Source organism: Vipera berus (genome assembly GCF_964194415.1).
Source record: "Vipera berus genome assembly, chromosome: 2".
Lineage (NCBI taxonomy): Eukaryota > Metazoa > Chordata > Lepidosauria > Squamata > Viperidae > Vipera > Vipera berus.
In genome coordinates this window covers 68,739,072-68,756,768 of record NC_138203.1, presented here as the reverse complement: position 1 = coordinate 68,756,768, position 17,697 = coordinate 68,739,072, and positions in this window count along the sequence as shown.

Sequence of the window (17,697 nt, the reverse complement as noted above, 5' to 3'; positions counted from 1 at the left end):
AAAATTAAATAAGATAGAAATTGAGACAGTAATGAAAGGGAATGTTTCTTTCCTTTTTGATATGCAACTCTTGGAAAAGAAATAAGTAACAACATGCAATAAAGATGGAAGAAAAATGACACAAAGCAAGGATAAAATGTGGGAAACAAATCAATGGGGAAAAGTCTGAAGAGACAAAGTGAAAATCAGACAATATTAGCAAAATGGAATTTAGAAAATGGAAAGGAAAACATGAATAGTAAAAATGTGATGTTCTGAGATAAAACAAATATGTTAAAATATTATCATGGTTCTCAAAATATTATACACAGTGTCTCTGTGTGTGTGTTTATGTATGTATGATTAATTCTGTGAAAGTATTATGTTGCAGTTATATAAAATTCTATTTAGCACATTTAGGAGACAAACTTTGCCCTTGTATAAACTGATAATACTGTATAAAATCCATAAACAAATGCACTTTTTGGAATGATTATCACTAGAATTTCAGTCTTCTAATAACTTTACAGTTAAATAGCCTTATTGTGACATATTTTCATACATAATATGCCTCTAAAATGTGAAACGAACCTGCCATTTGTTTCTAAAGCCTTTGGCAGCATATTCAGCAATTGGAAAAAGTTACTGGAAGTGCTGGAGGCAGCTTTAGAGAGGATGCAAAATGGCGCAATGAAATAAAAAGTATCCTCACTGTGTACTAATCTCACTGAGACTAAGAGTAGCCATTCACAAATGCTTAGTGAATAGCAAGGCTGTTAGACAGTAAAATTAGGAACACCTATGATTCACCACAAAATATTAAGGAATATGTATTATCAATATTGAATTTAAGTAGGTTTTTTTACATAAAGTAGGCTACTGATGAATCCGTTTCTTTTTCTTCCACAAAGTTTGTCTTTAATACGTGCCTTTAATTAATAAACTGTAACTATTGCAAATTGAAAATTTCTGTTAGAATAATTCTTTACATTAAAAATAGCCATTGCCCTTAGACTTAAATACCCCTCCACAATACTTTATAGCACTCTCTGGGAGGTTTACAATGTCAGCATATTGCACCTAATAATCTGGGTCCTCATTTTACCGACCTCGGAAAGATGGAAGGCTGAGTCTACCTTGAGCCTGTTAGGATCCAAATTCAGTTTGCCTGTAATTCTGCATTATAACCACTTTGCCATCAGGCTCCTGCAACATCTATCAAGCAGTTGAAGCTCAGTGTAAGCTTAGGGTAAACTTCATTTATGATATTATAAGAATCCTTTTCTAATATAAATATTATTTTCAAAAATTGCCAGTCCTACGTAGGATGGAATCATTTCATCAATTTCTTCTCCTTTTTTTTCATCATTACAACTCTGGTAAAAAATCAAAGAATTGATGGATCAAATAGTTTTCCTTAGCTCCCTTGAAGCTACAATTATTAGTGTCATTGGAGAAGCCAAGGTTTACTGTTAGCAGAAGGCAAAGTTATCTCTCTATAACATTCATGATTTTTAGTAAATTTTCTCTCTTTTTGCACTTTCTTTGGTATTCCTTGGTATTAGTGAAAAAAAGATGAGTTCACAGGATTTTAAATGAATAATAATTTGTATATAAAAATATTGATACAGTTACTCAAACATTGCAAAATTTTGTGATAACATTTAAGACTAATCCAAAATTATCCTGCTAAATTATCAGACAGGCATCATAATTATATTCTTAGCAATGTTATACTTAATTATATGACTATTTACTCTGAAATATCAAAAAGTTGGCATTTTTTATACATATAAATTATCATCATACTTGTGAATAAATATTTTTCGTGGCTTATAATTATCTTTTATTTTCTAGTGTAATTTCGCTTAGAGAGAATAGTAGCATTAACATTTTTACGTACCAAAGATTCCAGCTTGAAGCTGTCAAAATTTGTTGGGAATTGGCTGGGAATTGGGGACATTCTGAAATATTTAGTTTTGAAGGATACTAGGTTGGAGGAAAAAAAACACATGTGCCAAGCATTTCACAATATCTACTGCAGTGGTGCATAACTTAGGGAATACATATAGTCCACAATTTTGTAGACCCCTTTTTACACACTTGAAGGAGAAACAACAGAGGCTTAAACTATCCATGTTGCCCTTTAAAATTGGGAACTCCCCCTCCACAAATGGCCCACCCCAACTTGAGGCATGGTTATATTATATATTTATCTGCCATATTATATATGGCAGATAAATCCTAGCATGGTTTTTGTTGTCCAAAGTTGCACAATTCCTTTTACTAGTTGCCTTAGCAACCTTCTCCTGGGCCTTAATTTTTGTAGGGCCTGCATGTGCTCTGTTGCACTTGGTGCATTCTATTTAAAATTTCAAAAGCAGTCTTATTCTCAGGAATTCTAGATGAATCCCTAATAAAGCACTGTGTTAAAGTTGTGCAAAGGTGGAAAAATTAATGTTAACTAGAACAGAATACAGTTAGAAAAGTTACATTATCCTCCCTTTACTAATGAGACTGATAACATCCCTTCAGGATGAGGTAAACCCTTTCTTTCTCTTTCAGCTGAATTTCCCGAGTCAGTTCCACTTCTTTGGGATTCTTTTTCTCTGCATAGAGAAGAGACAAGGAATAATAACTGCTATATCCTGGTATGGTGAGAAAGCCAAACCATGGAGGATGAAGGACTCTTACTTTTGCCTTCTTTGGTATTAAAAAAGAGTCCATTCAGCATTAGGAAATAGTGTTTCCTAGTACTGTTTATCTTGTGCTCAGCTGATAAATAAAGAAAAAAGTTCAGTTCTAAAAAAATAGCTCAGTTTCTGTGTACTATGAAGCGGAATTACCTCAAAGTGCTTGAGTAAATAAATATTTGCAATGTTTGTACTTGGGGGGGGACAATCTTTTTTTCTTTTTAATGAGAGAGAAAGCGCAAATATTTTTCCTCCCTATTTCTGTCTGCTCAGTGTATTCAAGCAGGGCTTTCAAAATGATAGTCTCCATCATTAACCTTAAATTCACTTAAACATTGAAGGGATGATAGGCCTGCTCAGTAAGCTTAAAAACAGCAAATCTTTTAAAGCATAATAAAATAATATCCAAATCATTACAGTAAAGCAAATCAACAAGTAAACTTTTGAACTGATAGATTATCCCTGGTCTTTCCATTGTTCTTCAACAACAATGTATAACTCAGCGATCTGAAAAAAGCTGAAGTGATGTTAAAATGAGTCACCTCATGATATTTCACCTAGGAAATAATACTCATATTGCAGCATGTGACACAAATATGTAAGCCACACAATGCTCCCCCTTGCTTCTCCCTCTATGGATTGATCGATCAATGGATTGATTATTTTATTTTTTTAATATTATTGAATTTATATACCGCCCTTTCCCGAAGGACTCAGGGCGGTTTACAGGGTATAATTTTTAAAACCTTAATACAAAAATTAAGACCAATTTAAAAAAGATTAAACTAAGTCCCTGCAACATGTAAAACCCCAGTTAAAACCCCAATTAAAACTCAGCCTGAGTCATCAAATTAGTTTTGATTCTTAGTGACCACCTAGATAGATTTTCTCCACAACAATCTCTCCCTAACTTGGTAATTTAGGTACTTTAGGTCTGGTGTACCCTTTGCCATTGTAATTGAGCCCATCTACTTTGCTGCTGGTGTTCTCTTGTTCCCCTTCCACCTTTCCCAGGATTAGGACCTTCTCTAGAGATTTTGGTCTGTGCACAAGATAATTTGGGACTGCCTGAATCATGGCAACTGTACTCATTTTCTTGCTGGTTTGAGATGTTTTGCTGCCCATCCAAGCACCTTCTTCAGTCCTGAATGTGCCAATTCCTAAAATTCTTAGGGGTATTCCCACACTAACCTCAGGATTTCTTCCCCAAAGTGTGTGGCAACATCTTGATGAAGATTCTCATCCATCTAGGTAGAATAGTCTAGACCAGGGGTAGGCAACCTTGGCTCTTTTATGACTCGTGGACTTCAACTCCCAGAATTCCTGAGCCAGCATGCTGGCTCAGGAATTCTGGGAGTTGAAGTCCATGAGTCATAAAAGAGCCAAGGTTGCCTACCCCTGGTCTAGACATTGGTAACTGAACTTACTTTCGTATTGATTTGGGACCAACAAGAAAATAAATACGGCTGCCATGACTCAACCTCCAAACAATTCTATCTGGATGAATGAGAATCTTCATCAACATAATTTGAGAATGTTCACTTCTGCCTCAAGTGAGAATCTGGGTTGATTTGTTGAATTAACAGTTTGTTTGCTTTCTTGGCTGTCCAGGGTATTCTCCTAAGTTTTCTCTAATATCAAATTTAAAAACCATCAATATCCTTTATATTCTGCTTTTCCAAAGTCCCTCTTAAAGTATGTCAAACCACTAAAACTGAGATTATTGCAGTATGAGAACCCTTAAGCATAGTGCTAGATAAATAGGCTACTTATTACAAGTTAGATCTTTATTTAGATGAAGCTTCTTAAACTGTTCATTTGAAATGGTGCTAAAATGAACGATGATGCCATGGCCTGTGGAAGAAGTATAGAATGTAAATGTGGAGTCCTTTCAAAATAAATGTGTACACTGCCACCTCAACAAAGGTAAATAAAATTTCAGATACTCGCTTTTCTAGAATTCTAGCATTTCTTGTTCATTATCTCGTGGATTTGTGTAGATAGATCCAGACATAAAATACTACTGACACAATGAACCCCATAAGTGTATGTGTACAAGCACACACACATACACACAAATAAACAAACAAGTTTATTTTGAAATGTATTTACTAAATTAAATAACATTCAGTTATGGATAGAAGTGTAAATCTGTAAATTTAGACACTGAAATTTAAAGCCAGTCTCTTAAGAGTAGGATATTTCCAGAACATAAGCTTCGTCACTGACAAGTGCTGGTCATGCTGACTAGAAATACTAAGAACATCTGGTTCTGGATATGGAAGCCAGAAAGGTATATAATAAAATTATTTATATATAATCTGCATTTTAGGGTGACATGATGCATCTGTTTTTGGAGGGACAGCATTACAAAATTTTGAAAAAATCGGTTACCCCAAGAACTGATCATTCTACTGGAATATTAATGTATTTTTCTATTTGTAACTTGTCTCTTTTTTTTTATATTTAATTGACTCTTACCCAAATAGGAAGAAAGTGAAAGTGAAATTAGGGCTTACCAGAAAATTACCACTGAAAAGCCATTTGTTTTGCCTTCTAGCTGTCATAAATTAAGTCATAAAAATTGCACAAATAAGAACAGGTTGATTGGTTTAGGAAGAGGAAGATATGGGTTCTAATCCACCCACAGCTATAAAATTCACTGGGTCTGCAATTCTCTGTCAACTCACAGGGTGTTTGTTGTGGGGAAAATGGAAGACAAGAGGGATCTCTCTGGAGAAATAGTGAGATATAAATCATATCTTTCTATCTATGCATCCATAGTACTGTTAAAGAGTAAGAAAATCACAGCTGAGGTAAATAGAAAAATTCCACAAAGTACTGTTGAGAACTGAAAATTATCTATTATTAAAAATACCAAAACATTAAGCTGCAATGCAATTCTGAGGCGCTTTTAGTTACATATTTATATATCCATTGCTCAGCCTGAGGCCTTACTTTATTTATGAAGGTGATAAAAGAAATCGGAAACAAAACAAAGCTTTCGTTATACAGTATACTATGCAATTTTATTTTTATCTGGGGGAAAGGAACAAAACTTTGGGTCACAGCATGCCAATACAACTAATAAGTTCACATTTTCTTTGGAGAAAAAAATAGCCAAAACAATAAGGTGTCTGGCTTAGTTCACAGACAGATGTTTCTGGTATTTTGTGGTTGTGCTGCACATCTGGACTAAGACGTAAATTCCTAGTCACATTTGTTACTCTGGGTTGTTTAAACAGCCTGCAGTGAAGTAATTTGCCCAAAACACAGGACCTCTCATCCTTCTCTAGACTGTATCTCTGTAGTAGAGTATCAAATATTAAGCCAGATACCACCAAATAGCCCATTTTAGTCCACTTACCTCTGGCATGTGGAGGAAACCTCAGTAATCTTGTGGTGGCTTGAATTGCAGGCTGTGACCTCAATAGTATGAGAGTGGTTTCCTGGCCTTTAAAAGCATTCTTAGAAAGGAGGGATAAACAAATCATGGACCTCGATTTGGACAACTTAATGGAGCAAGTGTTGACCTTTCACCTCTGACATTAGTTCAAGTGTCAGGCCCCGTGTTTATTTTTATTCAGGTAGAGGGGAATCTTCACACACACACACACACACACACACACACAAACACACACACACACACAAATGATTTAGTACAGCAAGTGCTGTGTTAGTGCAAAAGAGCCAGGCCGTGAGACATATTTTTATACCATCTTTTTCTGACACAGATGAAGAATTTTATTTTTTTATTTTTATTTATTTTAATCCCATTTATATCCCGCCCTTCTCCGAAGACTCAGGGCGGCTTACAATTTAAGCACAAACCAATGTGCTTAGCAATAGCCTTCATTCTATGTATATGCCTGCTTATTAGGGCTTTCAGGCCCCCCCAAGCGGCATTATTACAAAGTCAGCTTATTGCCCCCAACAATCTGGGTCCTTCCTGCCAAAAGGAAGTGAATAGTACAGAGTAAATACACACACACACACACACACACACACACACACACACACACACACACACACACACACATATATATATATATATATATATATATATATATATATATATATATATATATATATATATATATATATATATATATATATATATATATATATATTGTACAAAAAATGTACAAAGGTTTGGGAAACGTTTGTGGAAAATAAAATCTTGTGTTTTAATATTTTTCTTTTGTGCCTCTGTAAAATAATAACTTACAGGTATGTTGAGAGTCAGGCCTCATAGACAATTTATTATATAAATTAAATTAAATTGGCTGCCATTTTCTTCTAAATTCATCCTTAGCCATTTGATGACTGACCTTCCTAAGTTCAGTAATAATTTATGAAAAGCATATTAATTAATAAAATATACTGAGATTAGCCTATGTGCCTGACTTTTGTAACATACTGAAAGCCATGGTAAAGTAGTGGTAAAGACATCAAGCTATAAACTTGGAAGACTGTGAATTCTAGCCATTTGATGCCTAAGAGAGAGTTCATGTTCAGTTTCCCTTCTTTAAATTAAAATAATTTGTGAAAACAATTAAAGATACTGGCTGATGCTGTGGAAAGTGTCTGTGAGGTTACTGATACCCATAATTGCCATGTTAGGGACTTCATGTATAAAATATTCCTCATATTCCATAAAAATTAGTTATGGTTTGTATACATTTTATTACATGAGTTAACTTCTCTACACATTTTAAAACTGTACGTATTTTATTTTTCAGTTGCTTATATCTTTAGTGATTCTTTGGCCATGCAATTTTCATCTAATAAAAATATGTTTTTTTCACTGAAAATAATTTAAAAAGTAACACATAAATACTTCTTTTCAAATAATATGTCTCCTGCTACTTGCTGCCCTTCAATTTGTTTTGTTCTGTTCTGTTTTGCTTTGAATCAGAAATGTTCACTTTTAAATATACATCCTTAGACCTAACGTGGAAGAGGAAAAAAAAGTTTTGTATAATAGTGTTATCGTCACCAATTTGGAATAAAGTGTAAATATAGGCAAACAATGATTAAGAGCTGATGAAACATACAGGCTTCGCACCTCTTATTCAGTAGGTTTACTTGGGGGGGGGGGAGAACAAAGATATAAAAGAATCTGAACCTATGACTTTCTCTCAAATAATTGTTCATTATGAGACATCTGCTAAAATCATTTACCTCATTCTTTGCCTTCATTAGTGCCTAGAGCTTTCAAACACAGGCAATCCTCTGTGCTGACAAAACACAGGAAAGATCATAATGCTTTGAACCTTCAAGCAGAACAAAAGAGAGAAAACAGCTATCTGACCAACCTCTGGTGGCTTTTCTCCAAGGTCAGTTCTGTCAAACACTGGAACTAATGTAGTTCAGGCCATTGGTGACAGGAATGTTTCTATCTAATTCTACATCTAACCTTTTCCCTTTTATTAATGATTGTGTTGAATAAAGAATATCAAATATATGATACCACGTTGCAGACAAAATATATTAAGTGAAATCTCTCAGTTTAGCCTTAGGTGGGTTGGACAATGCACAATCTAATTCCAGATGTTATTCTTTTTCATTGGACAATGAATAGGTCACACTTTGTACGTGGGGTAGTCTTACAATTTTAAACTTGAGAAATGGTTATTTTTCAGGTGTAATGTATAACCAATATGTATCTTATTATTTTAGTGGGATAAAATAAACAATATGGTTATAATCAAATCATTCCTCTACACCAGACATGTCAAACACAAGGCCCGGGGGCCAGATCCAGCCCACAAAGTGGTTTCATGTGGCCCACGAACCCATCCTGGAAACAGTGAGGGAACGGCCCCCACTGCCTTGGCCCTGGTCCAGGCCAGCTGGGAGCCAATGTACAATTTCGTGGTGGCCATCTATGCTGAAACGCATTCAGTCTTAGCTACACAAGGCCATCTGGAAACAGCAAGGGACCAGCCCCTGCTGCGTTGCCCCCCCCCGGTCGCGCGCTGGGGAGGTATCACCGTTTGTGAGGAATGAAGAAATGCACCATTGCCTGGAAGTGGCCAGCACATGGCCCTGTCTACTTCGGGCAGGCTAGGGGCTGGGCAACATTGCACTTCTCTTCAGATTCATGCCACCCGGCTCAGCCTCTCAGCACTGTGAGGAAAGCACCCCGCTGCCTGCGAAAACCAGGGAGGCTGGGGGCTGGGTAGCATTGTGCAGGTAACATCGACTCACGCTGCTCATGGCATCCCCTCCCCCAGAGCCCACCAAGCCAGATATGTGAAGTAGGTGAGGGCCATGTGCTGGCCATTTCCAGGCAATGGTGCATTTCTTCATTCCTCACAAAGGATGACACTTCCCCAGCTGCGTTTCTTGCCTGTTTTTCTTCCTCCCTCATCTCAAATATTTTCCCACCACTCAAAGGAAGGAGGGAAGGAAGGAAGGAAGGAAGGAAGGAAGGAAGGAAGGAAGGAAGGAAGGAAGGAAGGAAGGAAGGAGAGGGAGGGTCTGAGGGAAGTTCTGCCTTAGTCCTTCCCTGTTGCCCTTTCACCATCCCCTTTCCCCCTCCTCCTGGCCTATCCTAGGGGGTCTCCTCTGGACCACCATCCAGCCCCCCTCCCCCACATGGCCTGAGAGGAACAGTGAGGCTCCTCCAGTGGACCATGCCTTGGCACTTGCCCTAGTCCCATCTCCTTCTGCCAGAGACCCTCAGATCTGTCCCACTCCTGCCCAGACCCCCATAGGTACCCTTGACATGAATGATGTAGAGCTGGCCATGCCCACCCAGTAGGCCACGCACACTCCAGCCACGCTCACCCAGTAAGCCACGCCCACCCTGGCAACACCCACCTGGCCCCCTGAGGGAAACCGCAATGCTGATGCGGCCCTCAATGAAATTGAGTTTGACACCCCTGCTTTAAACATTCAAGTATGGACAGTCTAGCCTTGTTCCCCTGACTACAGTTTATCAGGCCTATGCCTCTTTACATTATCCAAGACTGTCTCCATGATTCTCCACATGAGAGAGAGCATGTTTGGATCAGTATCCCCATACAATGGAAGACTGCAGACTTTCTACATTTCTATGTCCTCAGAGCTCCTTCACCTGTTTCCCATGTAAACATGAATATAATTTTCTCCACCAGGCATATCAGTGGGAGAATAATTAGCTAAATGGCACATGCCTTGCATGTGTAGGGTGTGTTATCTGAATTCTATCCTCTTGCTAAAATTAACCATTTTAAGTAATGGCTTCTTACTAAATTATCAGCCATGATTTTTCTCATTAATTATAGCTTGCTCAAATGTATATCTAATTAGTAATTATTAATACTAAGAATAGAGAATTCTCATTTTGGGGGGGAACACCTACTTCTATAGAAGCCACACCGTTCAGAAAATGTTAGCCTTCATCTATTGATATGAATTGATTTGTTGTGACGTTCTTTTGTTTCCAGGAGAACTAACTTTTTCTGTTCTTCAGTATATTTATCCCATTCAATGGCATCCATAATAAATTACAATAATAACCTAGGCAGAGTGGTGTCATTATATACAGTAGATGCTGTTCTTATGCACTTGTATCCTGCTGGCTGAATCAAATGTAAAAGGTACAATTTGCACAATGATATGGTCACACTTCTTAAATTATTTATTCCAGCCTCAGAGACACCCACAATCTAATTGTAAAAATTGGAATTATGAGATAAAGTATTTAACCCAACTTTAGTCAAAAATACTCAGATAGTTACTTAGCTAATACTACTACTGGATACAAAGGAAACTCTGCCTTTAGTCTTAAAAAATTGGAAATGGATGAGTGTTTTTAATGTTAAAGTATTATTTCAATGATCCACAAACCTCCAATGTTCTCCTTACCTTACTGTGTAGGGCGTTATGCTGGAATAAACTGCCAGTAGGACAAAAAATATATTAAAGGTTAATAAGGTTTTATTTTTCAGCTCGGTAAGTGTTTCTACACTGGAATAAAGGAAATGAGAATATCTTTCATTGTCACACTTTATTAATCTGAAAAATTAATCCTGATCATTCAAATTTGGAATCTCAGGTTTGAATGCAGCAAGTAATATGAAAAAGCAAATGCATTTTATGGCATTAGTAAATATTCTGACAGTCATTATAAGTGGGTACATCAATCTTGTACACATACTTAATATATTTGCCACTAGAGGGGGATACTATTTAGACCAGATCAAAGTTCTTATTAAACTCATCAACATGAAAAAGGTCAAATGGAAAAAAAGTTATTTATTTGGAATGTGTATGTGTACAAGATAAGTTCTGACAATCAAGGTAGAGGCAAAGGTTTATTTTAAATTCACATATGTCACTGAACATTCTGCTAAATAATCTTTGTTGTCTAAAACTCTTTTCAATAACAATAAATACTATGTTTTTATTCCCAATGAGAAATTGCTACATTAACAGAGTTTGATTTTAAATTTATCTTACCTTATCATGTGAAATTTGTGCATATGGATTGCCATCTCAAACAACTGGGTTATTAAGTTAAGATGGAGGTTGGACCAAATGATTCTTATGGTCCCTTCCAATAATAATTCTACAATTTTGTAATAAGAAAAGCTTTTGATAACCTTTTCAGCAGAGATGCCCAGAACAAAACATTCTTCTGTTTTCAGTTATATCAGTAGGAACTTACATCACTCAATTCTTTCCAAAGCAATAATTGTCCAGGACACTCTGATTTTTAAACATTATTTTTTGATAAATATGCATCAAGTGTGAATGACACCCAGGTTTTAGACATCTGAACTGATAAGACATAGAGTACTTTCCTCATCTGCTTCAGCAAACACTTGTTTTGTTCTAATGTACTTACAAAAAGTAAAAAAATGACAGGATAAAATGGGATCTTTACAAACTCCTCAGGCTGATCAAGCACAACTCTCATGTACTTGTGTAACAGGACTTGGATGAAGATTTACACCAGCCAGAGGACTTTCCATAATTCCAAACAAGTGTGATCATATCATTTTGCCAACTGCACCTTTTACACATTTGATTCGTTTAGTAGGATGCAAGTACATAAGGACAGCAGCACCTGGGCAATGACATTACCATGCCCAGGTCATCATTGTTGTTTGTTATGGATGCGATTGAATGGGCTAAACATTTGAGCAAGCTATGATTAATGAAAAAAAAATCACAACCATGGCTAATTCCTGTAGCTCATTCCTTAACTAATAAGAGGAAGCAAAAAAATAAATAAATAAAGCAGTATGCCTAATTGTTAATGAATCAATAAAAAATATGGAGGTATGGGACTAATTCTTTTGTAGCATGTCCAAAATCTTCTAGCTAAAATAGTGCCCTATATAATGGGCATGAATAAAAAAACACATGTATTTACATGAATATTCTCATATGATAATATATCTCCCAAACATTGGAGATAGTTCTGACAGGCAATGACCTACTTAAGAAATACGTCTGGTCTGGCTACTTTGTCATATTCCAAAATCGTGACTTTGACAGCATGGGTCTGTATTAGATTTCCCCAACTTGGTGCCTTCCAGGTGTGTCAGAATTGTTACCAGAATCACGTTTTCTGGAGCTTTGGTGAATTGTAGTTCCAACATGTTCCATTTGCTAGCTGTGAACTCAAGGCATTGTCCTCTTTACACTTGTGGAAGTTGAAGAAGTTGAAAGTCTGTGTTTGGCCTCATGATTTGAGGTCTGATGGCTATGACATTATTTTGCACGAAGAATGTTTTGAGTTAAACTATTGTATGGTTCATGTATGGTTCTCATGTATGGTTCTCATTATGGGGAGATGTCATTTGTTTGATTCAACTGTGTTCCTACAATAGATTCTGTGAATCTACCACACAGAAAGAGGTTGTTCTACCACATAAGTGTGTAGGTTGATTAGTGAAGATTTGTACCTGCACTTTCTATATACTGCTAAAACTCTCATTATGTTCATCTGTTTGTCAATTTGTACCCTCAAGTTATCTCAAATAATAACGTCAACTGATCTTAATATCGCTATAAAGAATAGGTTATTGTTCCTAGGTAACATTGGCATAAAACCATCCAGAAAATTGCAATCCCCTGTCTATATTTATCCTTTTGTCTTCAGTCTACTCCTTTAGTGTCTTTCATTAAAGAAAGCAAGAACACCAATCACCCAACTATCCAAAAATGTATGGAAAACAAGTACAAAATTCAAAGATCAGAAGTTAAATTATTAGGCAGATTGATGCTTTTTCAGCTTTAGACCCAGAAAGAGTGTTCTCTTGTTGACATTCTACAATGCAACCATGTGATCCTGCTGAGAAATTATTTAGCACTCTGGGCTAATTCTAGCACTGAGTGACAAAGAGGTCTGCAGGCAGGGAGATGTTGAAAGATCGGCATCAATCAAAGTTAATAGTGATGCTATTGCTGCAGCCCCAGGTGCTGCCAAAACATCTCCAAAGCTGAAGGTGATGACACTGTGAGATGCTCTGATGATGACTGATGTTTGCAATGCAACTCCACAGCTTTGGAAAAACTGAATTATTATTTAGACTGTTTTGTCCCCCCCCTTTTTTTTCCAAGTGAGACTGTACTAGAACAAAGATATTGGATGTTCCGTAGTCTAAGAAAAATGTACAGCAGACTCACAAGATGAATAATAATATTTCATAGTAGTCTGTCCATCTTAAGTTATTGAGATGAGCAAAAGCAGCTATTTTTAGTATAAAATATGTTCCCTAATGGAAGGATATGAGTCAAATGTGAGAAGAGTTATAAGAAAAGGCTGATCAAAAACTGTGAGTAAGGAAGTTCTTTGGTAGAAACCAATTTCTCTAACAAATGTTCATGGCCTTTGTAATAAAGAACAAGTTTATCTTTGCTAAGTTCCACCTGGAAAACAAAACACATGTTGAATTTATTTCCTGTGGAACTGTCAGACACAAAGGCACTTGTACAGAAAAATGGTTAGCAACTTCACTAGGCCTAAGGAATGCACTTATTCATGAGAAGCTATCTGGGATGAGCACCTATTGCATGCTGCCTTTTAAAAAGTCATATAAATATTAGGGCAAATAAGAAGCAAGCAATGAAATGTTCAGATAGTCAGAAATGGGTATGTGGTTTCTACCCAGCTAGTAGGTGCCAGCAGAGATAGCATGGTGTTAAGTCCTTTGAATTCAACAGTGGCCTCTACTGGGGCTCAGCAAGTGAACCTCTGTTGCGACATTGGCCATTTGGAATGAGATCCCCTATGAAATCCGCATATTTCTCCCTCTCCCCTTAGCTGTCATTTTGTAAAGCTCTGAAGACCCAGTGGCTCTAAGAGACCATGGGTTGAGATGAACAGAGCCCTTGGTTGATGTGTTTTGTTATTTTTGTTTCTGGCATGTTACTGTTATTTTTGCTACCTTGATCAGCTCTCACTTTACATCTGCCTTAACTGACTGAATGTAGAGAGAAGATATTAAGAACGAAAAATGGACCATCTTGTTATTCTCTCTATATTTGTCCTTCTTTTACTTCTACTTAGAAAGATTTCTTCTAGCACTAACTAGTTTGAACTACAATTTCACCCTGGGCCCTTGAATACTTAGCTCCCTAATACAGAAAGCAATATTCCATGGCAACATCAAACAAAAGGACCATATCAGATAATTCAATCTAAGAAGTTTACCCTTTGCTCTTTAAATTAATAGGAAGCTCTCTCTGTCCTTTAAGTTTCTTTCTGTGCAGCACAGAATTTAACAATGCAACGTCTTAGCTGTATTATAGAATTTGCATTATAGAAGTTCTGTCAATCTGAACTTTTTATACTAGGATGAAGGAAATGGGATTGGGGGAAGAAAGTCTGCATAAGAGTAATTACGTCATTTTTAGAAAAGTATACAACATAGGTCAGAATTACAAACTGATGGAACAAAATAACAAGATCATAAAAAGAACATGCACAATATTAAAAAGCCACATTATTATTATAGTTGGTTGCACAGTCAGTCAGATTTATCCACCTCTCAAGTTCTTCCCAAGTACCTGGAATATGCAGATGTTCTTGTTTGATGGCATTGCAATTGACGGATTTTGCCACAATTGTTCTATTTCTATTTGTAGGTCTTTGTATTTTGTTACCTCCTCCAGTTCTTTCTTGTCTATTCTGCTCTCTCCAGGCACTGCCATCTCCACTATCCAGACTTTTTTGTCTTTCTTATCGACAGTTGTTAAGTCCAGGGTGTTATGTGGCAGGTGCTTGTCTGTTTGAATTCTAAAGTCCCAGAGCAATTTAACATTTTCATTTTCTATGACTTTTATCTATTTTATGGTCCCACAAGTTCTTGCTTGCAGGCAAATGATATTCCTTGCAGATCTTCCAATGCACCATTGTTGCTACTTTGTCATGCCACTGCTTGTAGTCAGTCTGGGCGATCTTCTTGCAGCAGTTTAACAGGTGATCCTCTGTTTCTTCAGCTTCTTTGCACTTACTGTCTGGGCACTTATTCTGTGTTGCTGTCTTCTGTGATTACCCAGGGCACAGCACAGATCTTATTTAGGAATGTCCTTTATTTATGATTTCCCCAAAATGTATAATTAAAATCAAGCAGTTGTTTATATTCATTGCAAAACAGAATGTTTCTTTCATTTCAAATATTGTTGCTATCAGTAGGCAGTCATTGGGTCAAATCTGCATTATATGCAGCAGTGCTGAGCATTCAAAGCATACATAACTTTAAAAGGAAGAGTACAGCGATTGACACTAAGGCTACATAAGACTTTTGAAGACATTTATTAAATATGAGCATGGGTGGAAATGTAAGAGCCATAATTTGCATGGTGAAACTAGAAGATGTTTATTGCTACAATACAAAGGGATATTTGGAAGCTATTATTTTGCCTATGAATTTCTAAAGGGTGAATTTTTGAGTAATTAGGATACTTTGAGATATGTAATGAGCTGCAACAAAATGGCACAAATGAACAAATACCCATCTATTATCCATGTCCCGCAATTCATTTTTTGTTCCTAATGGACAACAATAATAATGTAAATAAGTGATAGAGTTGTTAACTATAAATGAGTCTAACACTGCTGAAAATTTCCTGATGTATTGTTTAAAGCGACGTACAGACTGTGCTTTGGCTTAATTTAAACAGTTTTCAAAATTGGAACTATTTTGTTGGAAAATAGTTCCAACTGGAAATTGGAAAAGGGAATGGAATTGTATTTGTTAGAAATAGACACAGTCTTTGGAATTACTCAAAGTCCTGGGAGCACTTTCATGTTAAGCACGCCATTAAACATTAGTAATCCCAGCTTTTGAAAATTATACATTTCTAGTCCATAAATAATTATAAAAACTGCAGTGATATTGATGAAGGAAAAAAAAAGCTGGCAATCTCTGAAGTTCTAAATCAGAAACTTGCATTGGAGGAAAATGCAAGATTACTAGAGAAGGACAAGGGGGGACATGATAGCAGTGTTCCAATATCTCAGGGGCTGCCACAAAGAAGAGGGAGTCAAATTATTTTCCAAAGCACCTGAAGGCAGGACAAGAAGCAAAGGATGGAAACTAATCAAGGAAAGAAGCAACCTAGAACTAAGGAGAAACTTCCTGACAGTTAGAACAATTAACCAGTGGAACAACCTGCCACCAGAAGCAGTGAATGCTCCAACACTGGAAGTTTTTAAGAAGAGACTGGACAGCCATTTGATTTGTTTCCTGCCTGAGCAGGGGGTTGGACTAGATGACCTCCAAGGTCCCTTCCAACATCATCATTATTATTATTATTATTATTATTATTATTATTATTATTATTATTATTATTATTATTATTATTATTATGTTGTTGTTGTTGTTGTTGTTGTTGTTGTTGTTGTTGTTATTTCCTTGTTTGCACACATTTTTTACACATTTTTTCTCTGTATGTTTACTTTTAGAATAGAAGTTGCTTTTGTGTAATACAGTACAATCTCTTATAATGCTAATGAAAGCAAATGTATATGGCTGCACTTAGCTAGCTCTATCTTTCCTAGCAAACCGCTAAATATGTGAGAAAGAAGTGTGTTGTTGATGTTAATATATATATATATATATATATATATATATATATATATATATATATATATATATATATATATATATATATATACCTTACAAAATATGCTATGTAAGCTGCTCAAAATCCAAAATGATTGGGTTGACATATAAGCCCAATAACTAAATACATAAAATAATTTTCTCCTAGAATTTTAGCAACTTTTAACTAGCTTTTTCATATATTTTTTGTGAATGAAATCTTGGTCATAACATGTATAAAAATCAGTTACAACTAAGTTATTGCCAATGTCAGGTTTCAAGAGGATGTGATCTATATTCAACTAATATATCTTGTCAGGTTTCAAGAGGATGTGATCTATATTCAACTAATATATCTAATACTAGATATATTAGTAGGTGCTGCTGTTTTCTGAGGTAGAATCATAAATGAATATTTTTCTCACAATTGTTTAGACACTGTGTGTAAGGGCTAAATTTGGCTAGTAGTAACCAGGCTAAAAAGGACTATGTGTAAATATTTCTGAGCTACCCAAGAGAAGTGACAAATATCCTTTTATTCAATGTAAGGACAGAAGCTAGATAAGTAGGAACCAATAGTTGAGTTTTGGAAAATAGAGTTATGTGTGTTCTAAATTTAGCCGAGTTTTGTCTGAGAACTTAAGTCAAGTAAGCCAATTGCTGAATAAGGAGTTAAATGTCTGAAAAATCAAGATTTACTGCTGAGCTTGGTGTGAAGCCTAACAGTTTGATCTGTCTTCTCATAAAAATCAAACCCTTAATGTAGATGTTGTATGTTACAAAGTTAAAACTTCAGGCATTTTCACTCCATTTTCTGAGAACAGGTACATGATGATCTACTAAGATGCCTTGGATGGTTCACACATGATAATGGAATGGTTATCTCTAAATATTGGTTTACACTTCATCAGATTCCACCCTTGCATCATACACTAATTATCACAGATAAAGATACAAGCTCATAAGTTCAATGT